The sequence below is a fragment of the Trichechus manatus genome, unplaced genomic scaffold, assembly GCF_000243295.1.
Source record: "Trichechus manatus latirostris isolate Lorelei unplaced genomic scaffold, TriManLat1.0 scaffold00249, whole genome shotgun sequence".
Taxonomy (NCBI): domain Eukaryota; kingdom Metazoa; phylum Chordata; class Mammalia; order Sirenia; family Trichechidae; genus Trichechus; species Trichechus manatus.
Window position 1 is genome coordinate 1,454,666 of NW_004444185.1, and position 9,319 is coordinate 1,463,984.

The 9,319-nt window shown below is 45.3% G+C and overlaps 1 protein-coding gene across 1 annotated transcript in view; it reads right to left on the reverse strand.

Annotated features, from left to right (window-relative positions):
• The window catches only part of LOC111819025 (DIS3-like exonuclease 2), a 77,017-nt gene extending 72,684 nt beyond the window's left edge, over positions 1 to 4,333 (reverse strand). The window contains exon 1 of the mRNA XM_023724469.1: positions 4,289 to 4,333. The gene's annotated coding sequence lies outside the window, so the exon portion shown is untranslated. The remainder of the gene's footprint in view (positions 1 to 4,288) is intronic.
• Between the last annotated feature and the right edge of the window lie 4,986 nt (positions 4,334 to 9,319).

A 9,319-nucleotide genomic window follows, 5' to 3' on the forward strand; every position in this document is an offset into this window, starting at 1 on the left:
AACAAAATTCTAGCCAATAGAATTCAGCATCATATCAAAAAAATAATACACTACGACCAAGTGGGATTCATACCAGGTATGCAAGGATGGTTCAACATTAGAAAACCAATCAACGTAATCCAACACATAAATAAAACAAGAGAATCACGTGATCATCTCAATCGATGCAGAAAAGGCAGTCAATAAAGTCCAACATCGAGATTCCTGATAAAAACTCTCAATAGAATAGGTATAGAAGGGAAATTCCCCAACATAAAAAAAGGTATTTATAAAAAACCAACAGCCGACATCACTCTTAACGGAGTACAGTACATACATAAACCAATAACATAACAGGCATTTATTATGACTATCAAGACATATGTATTATAGGTTATATATGTACTGTACCATTATACGCCTGGCAGTGCAATCACTTTGTATATAATGGACATGAGATACAAGTGTTGTGTTCAGGAAGCTGTTGTGTTCACTACAACCAGTTACGTCCACTAAGTCCCGTTCTCCAATTGGGATTTCAGAACTCTATCATAACCTTATGGGACCACAGATGTATATACAGTCAGATGTTGCCCAAACAGATGTTACATGGCCTGTGCCTATACTAATACTAAGCAATAGTGGAAATACAAAGCAGGCTATTCAAACACAATCTAAAGGTGTCATCCCACCCACAGTCCAGCCTAAGCATCTAAGTGAAAGCCTACAGAGGCTTCTCTTTACTTCAAGGATGCAAAGAAACTCCTTCACCTGCCTACAAGGTCCAGGGTCCCTACAAGGCCCAGCACCACCTGACCCCTGCCCACCTTCTAAACCTCTCTCACGAAAGATTCTTCTACCCTCTCTTGCTCCATACAGAGCTGTACCTTCAGTCCCTGGTCCTCTCCATGAAGCCTGCTGTCACAGGGTCTTTGCCCTGGCTGTCTGTTCTGACTGGAACACTCTTCCCTCCCTGTGCCTCCTTCAGATCTCAGGTCAAACGTCCCTTCTGTGACTTCCCTAACCAAAGCACTCCTGCCGGCTGCAGTTTTACATTTGTATGAACATTTGATTGTCATTTGCTTTCCCAATAGTGAGTGAACTTCGGGCAGGGACCTCATCTCCAAAGCAAAGCACAGAGCCTAGCAGTAAGTAACCTGCTGCCATCGAGTCAATTCCGACTCACAGCGACCTTACAGGACAGAGCAGAACTGCCCCATAAGGTTTCCAAGGAGCGCCTGGTGGATTCGAACTGCCAACCTTTTGGTTAGCAGCCAAGCTCTTAACTACTATGCCACCAGGGCTCCTAGTAAGCATGCAAGTATTTGTTGAATAAGTGAATACATAGGAACTAAACCTACAAAGACCAGAACAGACAGTGTTTTGTTCTGTTGTACACAGGACTGCTATGAGTCGGAACTGAAGCCACAGCCCCTAACAAAAACAACAACAAACCTACAACAAGTAACAAAACATCTTAAGTGGTCTCCTTTAGAGTTTGTTCATCTTCACAAATCTGTCTTTGGAGGATGTATTCATCAAAACAACAAAAAAAATTTTTTTAGTCAATTCAGACGTCTGTATAAATTGCCCCGGTCCTTCTGTCTCTAGACAAATGCTGAGCATCAAAGACTGACAGGTTAAACATACACAAACACACACACTACACATAAAGCAGAGCTACTGGTTGCTGAGTTAAGTGTTGTCTTTGGCACTTCCTGACACGGTGCCTGCTACGCAGGAAGCACTCTGCAAATATCTGCCAAATAAATAAAGAGCAACACTTCACAAGATGCTTAAGTATATATGAAACAAGAACTTAACTCTAAACTTTGGTGTCTGATGTAAACATTAAACCAACTACAGCAGCAAAAGAAAGAATCTCTAAGCAGCAAAGTCCCTTGCTGTTAGCCTCATTATTGTAGATCTCAAAGAGGAAAAATGCCAGACAGATTCGTGCTAACAGTATTTGAAAGAAATATTGATATCACCAGCTTCTCGGATTAGAGAGAAGCTGGACTATATGAAGAAGAACCAGCATCAGGATTGGAGGAAGACTCATTAATGACCTGCATAATGCAGACGACACAACCTTGCCTGCTGAAAGTGAAGAGGACTTGAAGCACTTACTGATGAAGCTCAAAGACCACAGTCTTCAGTATGGATTACACCTCAACATAAAGAAAACAAAAATCCTCACAACTGGCCAATAAGCAACAACACGATAAACGGAGAAAAGATTGAAGTTGTCAAGGATTTCATTTTACTTGGATCCACAATCAACACCCATGGCAGCAGCAGTGAAGAAATCAAAAGCCACACTGCATTGGGCAAATCCACTGCAAAAGACCACTTTAAAGTGTTGAAAAGCAAAGATGTCACCTTGAGGACTAACGTGCGCCTGACCCAAGTCATGATGTTTTCAATTACCTCATATGCATGTGAAAGCTGAGCAATGAATATAAGGAAGACCAAAGAACTGACACTTTGAATTGTGGTGTTGACGAAGAATATTGAATATACCATGGACTGCCAAAAGAACGAACAGATCTGTCTTGGAAGAAGTACAACCAGAATGCTGCTTATATAAGCAAGGATGGCGAAACTACGTCTCACATACTTTGGACATGTTATCAGGAGGGATTAGTCCCTGGAGAAAGACATCATGCTTGGTAGAGAGTCAGCAAAAAAGGGGAAGACCCTCAACGAGATGGACTGACACAGTGGCCACAACAATGGGCTCAAGCGTAGCAAAAACTGTGAGGAAGGCACAGGACTGGGTAGTGTTTCATTCTGTTGTACATGGGGTCGCTATGAGTCGGAACTGACTCGATGGCACCTAACCACAATAACACTGATATCACATTCAAGTGAACTTGTTGTTGTTATGTGCTGTCTAGCGATTCCGGCTAATAGCAACCCAATGTGACAGAGCAGAACTGTCCCACAGGGTTTTCTAGGCTGAAATCTTCACAGAAGCAGATGGCCAGGTCTTTATCCCTCGGAGCGGCTAGGTGAGTTCGAACTGCCAGACTTTCGGTGAGCAACCGAGGGCTTTACCTACTGAACCAGGGCTCCTTGAAGTGAACTTAAAACTTTAAATAAGGACTTCAAAATGTCATGTGGGACTATTTCCAAAACCCCTAAGAATATAAGGGAAAAAATTTAGGACTTCCTGTTCTCTCCAATACAAATACATTTCATATTTATACTTTAACAACAAATGAAGTTCCACATAATCCATAAACATCTCCCTGAAAACTCCAGCCGATACAGATTTCTCCACTCTAACCACATATTTTCCATTTAAACAAATGCCATTCAACAGTTTTCCTAATAATTTAATGTGTGCAGTCTCTTATTTCTTCTGTATCCTTTCAGATGCATATAACACGGTGGGTGCTTAATAAATACTTATTAAACTGAAATGAAATTATACAGTTGTCTGAATGAGAAACTTTGGTACATAAACTCCTGCATTTTATTCCTAAATAACAACATTCCCGAAGATTGTTCATATGTCTGTTTTAGTTCCATCGTCACTGGATTAACATAAAGTCGTTATCCAACAATGTTCAAACAAGGCTTACAGTTTACACAGTACCACTCCCTCAAACTCAATTAAGGGAGATTTTAAGTCTTTTCCAGTGTAAATTAGATATTAATAACATCTGCCCCTACTCTCCTCGTTGTAGCAAAATTCAGTTGTAATTTTTCCCAAACCTAGTCAGTCCTAGGGAGATTTCCTTCTGAAAATTGGAAGACACAAAATCTAAACTACAGAATACTAACCACACATCACTCACAACTGTAAAGCTAACTCCCCGGAATAGGGTCAGTTCAAGATGAACAATGAAACGAGTCTCCAAGATCCACAAACAGATAAAGGATGTCATTTTGGGAAACGCAAAGCAGCCCACAAAATAGCAAGCGTTATCATTAAGCGGCTGCTGCTCAAGGCTGCAAAGGCGCTCGGTCCCTACTCATCAGGACCCGTGCGGACGCGTCCACAGGTGACCCGAGCCTGGGGAAGCGTCCACTCTACAGCAACAGGCTCTGTTTAATTCTGATCTCCCTCCCCGCGCACCGAACTGGGCCACAACAGAGGGGCCGGCCCGGTGCCGAGAGGATACGGGGGGCGTGGGGCGGGCAGGGAGGACGCCAGGGCCGGTGAGCGACGCCGGAGCCGGAGGGCACTTTCCCGGGGCCGCCCCGCTGCGGCTCGGCGAGGCGCCTCGGAGTCCCCAAGGCCAGACCCCGGGGAGGTCCGGGAAGGGGGCCAAGTAAGGCGTGCGCGCAAGGGCCTCACCGTGGCTCCCAGGAGGCCGGCGCCAACGCGGTCCCGCAGTTGCTAAGGAGAATGCGCTTCCGGGTCACGGGCGCGGCGCTAGAAACAGCAACGGTGGCCGGATGGGGCCAAGAACGAGGCGGGAGGGCGGTGGTCGGCGGCGGTTGCGCCGTCGCAGAGACGAGAGGGTCTGGCAGGGTTTGCAAGGGTTCCTCCGGCCTCGCCGCGCGGGGGCGACTCGCTATAGCCGGTGGCTCCAAGCTGGGCGGCCTCAGAACGTCTTCCTGCCTGGCCCCGGCTGGCTCCGGCCCCCAGCCCCGGGCCAGCTACCGGCTTTAGCAGAGCCATCTGGACCCTGCTTGGTAGCCGGGTCTCACTCCGAAGGCGCCATCAGCCCCCCTGTCCAGAGGCGGCTCTGTCATCTTCATGCCCCTGGCTATTGCCTCGCGGGGCCCTTCTTATTCTTTCAATTACTCAACACTCATTCATTGGGCACTTGCTCAGGGGTAGGTGCAGTGCGGGCACTGGAGATAGAGAGATGGGCAGCTGCCCATCAGAATGTTCCCTGGCGTCAGAATGCACGGTCTGGTGGGAAAGCACGCAAACAGTAAAATTATACCCAGGCACAGGTGCGGAAAGCTGATGATGGAGAGACAACAGCCAAGTAAAAAGGCTAGGGAAGAGTGTTTCAGGAGAAACAGCCCGATTGAAACACCCATTGAAAGTTCAGTGTGCCTGCCCAGGGAAGTCTGTAGAGTGAGTAGAGAGAATGGCCAAGGATGGAACCTAGGGACAAGGAAAAGGAGCCCCCAAAGAGCAGCCAGAACGATTGACGGGATACTTGGGAGAAGAGGAGAGGAAAGAATTTCAGTGAGGGGGTGGTGGTCACCAGTGTGAAATTCTAGGGAGATCAAGTGACCAGTGATGACCTTAGAAAAAACAAAATTCAGTCAAAGTCAACAGTGGCTTGAATCTGTGCAGTGAATGAGTCCGCCATATGTTCCATATTTTAAAATAAGAAGAAGAGATAAATTGTTCAATGAATGACTTAATGTTTTAACAAAGCACTGTCATAGTATTTGTCCCCTCCTAATATTATCAGTCAGAATCCACTTGACGACAACGGTTTTGTTTGTTTGTTTAATACCATGGACAGCCAAAGAATGAACAAATCTGTCTTGCAAGAAGTACAGCCAAAATGCTCCTCAGAAGCAGGGACGGGGAGACTTTGTCTCGCTTACTTTTGACATGTTATCAGGAGGGACCAATCCCCGGAGAAGGACATCATGCTTGGTAAAGTAGAGGTCATCGAAAAAGAGGAAGACCCTCAACGAGATGGACTGACACAGTGGCTGCAGCAATGGGCTCAAACATACCTGCTATTATGAGGATGGCACAGTGTTTCATTCTTTTATACATGGGGTTGCTATGAGTCGGAACTGACTCGCCGGCATCGAACAACAATAACTGTGAACTCCTTGAAGGTAAAAAATATCTGCCATTTATCTTTGCATCTACAGTGCCTGGTACACAAAGTCCTCAATCAATGTTTGTTTAAACAATAAATGAACCTGTGGAGCCTTTGGTTTTTAATGTTCACACAGGTTCCCACCAGAACTCTCAGCAAAGCTGTGACTGCAAAATTTGTCTATTCAAATGTAGAGGGTGGGGGAAGTCCAGGAGGGCCAGGAGGTAGAGCGTGACTAGCGTGTAAGGATTCAATGGGTAGAGGGAGGCCAGCAGGGTCAGGAGTGGGACAACACATAAGAAGAAGAGAATAAAGGATTGAAACCATAAAACCTGGGATTTTAGGGCCAGAAATGGGAGATGAAGCCAAGGAAATAAAAACATAGAAGCAGGAGTAGAACAAGGACAAGAGCAAAGAAAGGAGGGGTGAGACAGTTACCCTCTATAAGCTTGACAGGCAGATCGCATTTTGATTAGACATCTGGCAAAAAGAGTGGTGCCAGCCCATTCGAAGGCTGTGGTGCTGGGGTGGACATATCTCCACGCCCTCTAAGTGGAGGGAGTCCAGGCCTTCTTCAAGTGGGCCAAAGAAAGCACAGCACACTCGAGTGTGTGTGGACTGAGATGCTTGCTCCACAAGTATGCCTCCAGACCATAACTCCAGGACATTCACGTTGTAATAAGTGTTACGATAAAATAAAAAAAAAAAAAAACGTTGCCGTCGAGTCAATCCTGACTCATGGTGACCCTATGGGACAGAGAAGAACTGCCCCCATAGGGTTTCCAACACTATAATCCTTATAGAAGCAGACTGCCACATCTTTCTCCTGTGGAGTGGCTGGTGGGTTCAAACCACCAACCTTTCAGTTAGCAGTGAGCTCTTAACCACTGTGCCACCAGGGCTCCTTAGTATTATAATTTAAAAAAAGAAAACCCAAAACCAAACCTGTTGTAGTGGAGTTGATTCCAACTCATAGAAACCCTATGAACAGAGTAGAACAGCCCCCTAGGGTTTCCAAGGCGGTTAATCTTTTCAGAAGCAGATTGCCACATCTTCCTACAGTGGAGCAGCTGGTGGGTTTGAACCACCAACCACCAAACCCATTGCTGTCGAGCCAATTCTGACTCATAGCGACCCTATAGGAGAGAGTAGAACTGCCCCACAGGGTTTCCAAGGAGCTGCTCCTGAATTCGAACTGCCAACCTTTTGGTTAGCAGCCAAGCTTTCAACCACTGTGCCAGCAGGGCTTCTTATGATTATAATAGCTCCCCAAAAGAGTTAGAAATAATATTCTTCACTGAGAGACTATAAAAGCTATCCACAATGGATGTGGCCAGCCATCTGTGGGTGAAACCCAGAAATTTGAAATGTGTGGCTTAAGAGTTTAGAAATACCCAAAATATGGGTCAAGGGAGCCTAGGTGTAGTACCAGCGAGGCAGGTTGGAAAGTGATTTACATTTCGGCAAGAGGAAGCTAAACCAATTGTCTTATGAACAGAAAGTACAAGGCCAACTCATAACATAGAAAAGGGAAGCCCGAGATACGTGAAGCTGATAAAGTCTATCCTGAATTGTCCATGGAGAGAGCCATTGAATCTGGCTGCCTTGAATACAGTAGCTATTCTCAAGAACTGTGTTCTGTTGAAGGGCCAGGGTGATTTATTGGCCTCAAGTTGGCTGGGATTCTGGGAGATTTCCATACTGCATCAAGAGATTATTACAAGTTATAAGTTATAATTCCTATGAATAGCATATTTTCTGGAAACTGCAGGAAGTTGTGGGTCAACTCTGCACCTCCAAGGTGGTGACTGCACAGAGGGTTCCAAGTGATGGGCTCTGTCTGACTTTGGTCTCTGGTTGATGGATGGCAGACTAATGATGCAAAGTGCTTTGAGGAATGCCCCAAGACCCAGGATATGAGTGGAAGACTGGGGTTAGCATGCCCTGTTAGTATGAGAAGTGAGCCGTCTGCTTTGGGAGGGACTGTGTGTGTTATGAAGTCTAAGCCTACCGAGGAGTTTAGAGGTTATAGACAGCTATAGTTGCCCCAGAGCTTTCCACCCTGATTCCTAACTACCATCACCCCTAGCCTGGTCCCATCTCATACTAACATCCACCCAGTCACAAAGGCAGACACCTGGGAGTCATTCTCAACTTCTCCAGTTTTCCTCATCACCACATCTTCACCCACAATCAAGTCCATGAGCAAGCAGATTCTGTCTCATTTCACCCCCCTCCCCAATTCCATTGACACCAGTTACAGTGAAAGAAGCAAATAACCAAGCAACCTGGGATCAATGAAAAGTGTTGCAACCTCAAAAAAAATGAAGCGAGGGAATCAAGGCAGGTGTGCGAGTTGCGAGTGTGTGTGTGTCTGTGTGTGTGTGTAAAACAAATAGTGTAATGGCCAAGTCAAATACCACAAGAACTTCAAGGAGATAAGATGAAATACATTATGCAACAACAACATGTATTGGTTGCCTTCTGCATGCTAATTTCTCCTTGAAGGAAGTAAAAGATAATTAAAGGACTATGAAGTAGGGTAAGAAAAAACAACAGTAAAGTTGAACTTACTCCAAGAACACAAAGTTGAACTTACTCCAAGAACCAAAGCAAAGCAGTGTTTGCTGGCCTCGGGGTGCAACTCTGGGAGCCCCAGCTCACCTGTGGGGTGCATTTATAGTGCCAGGAATCTTGTTTTCACCTGTGCAGGCTGATAGAGTGTATTGCTGTTTTTGGGTACCATCGAGTTTGTTCCAACTCATAGTGACCTTGTGTGACAGAGTAGAACCATAGGGTTTTCTTGGCTGTAATCTTTAAGAGAGCAGATCACCAGGTCTTTCTCCTACAGAGCAGCTGGGTGGGTTTGAACTACCAACCTTTCACTTAGCAGCCGAGCTCTTGACCATTGTGCCACCAGGGCTCCTTGATAGGGTATGTAGGCAGGGAGAAATGATAACCTTATTCAGTATAGCTTGCTGTCTCTACAGATATTCATGCCCCATTCTGAAAGTCAGGGATAGTGAAGTATAGCTGTAAGAAAATGTGATAATTATATTTTTAAATACTTAACTGGAGAGAAGAGTTTTGAGAATGCCAAAACAAAACCAAAAGAATTTGATTAAGGGAGGGCTGGAGAAGGTGACCTGGTGGTGCAGTGGTTAAGAGCTTGGCTGCTAACCAAAGGTTAGCAGTTTGAATCCACCAGCCGCTCCTTGGAAACCCTATGGGGCAGTTCTACTGTGTCCTACAAGATCTCTATGAGTCGAAATCTACTCGACAGCAATGGGTTTTTGATCTGGAGAAGGCGAGTGTTAATGATTGAAGCATGTCCCCAAAAAATGTGTATCAACTTGGCTAGGTCATGAATCCCAATATTGTGTGATTGTCCACCATTTTATCATCTGAAACGATTTTCGTACGTGTTGCAAATCCTACCTCTGTGAAGTTAATGAGGCAGAATTAGAGGTAGTTATGTTAATGGGGCAGGTCTCAATCTACAAGATTAGATTGTGTCTTAAGTCAATGTCTGTTGAGATATAAAAGAGAGAAGCCAGCAGAGAAACAGGGGGACCTCCTACCAC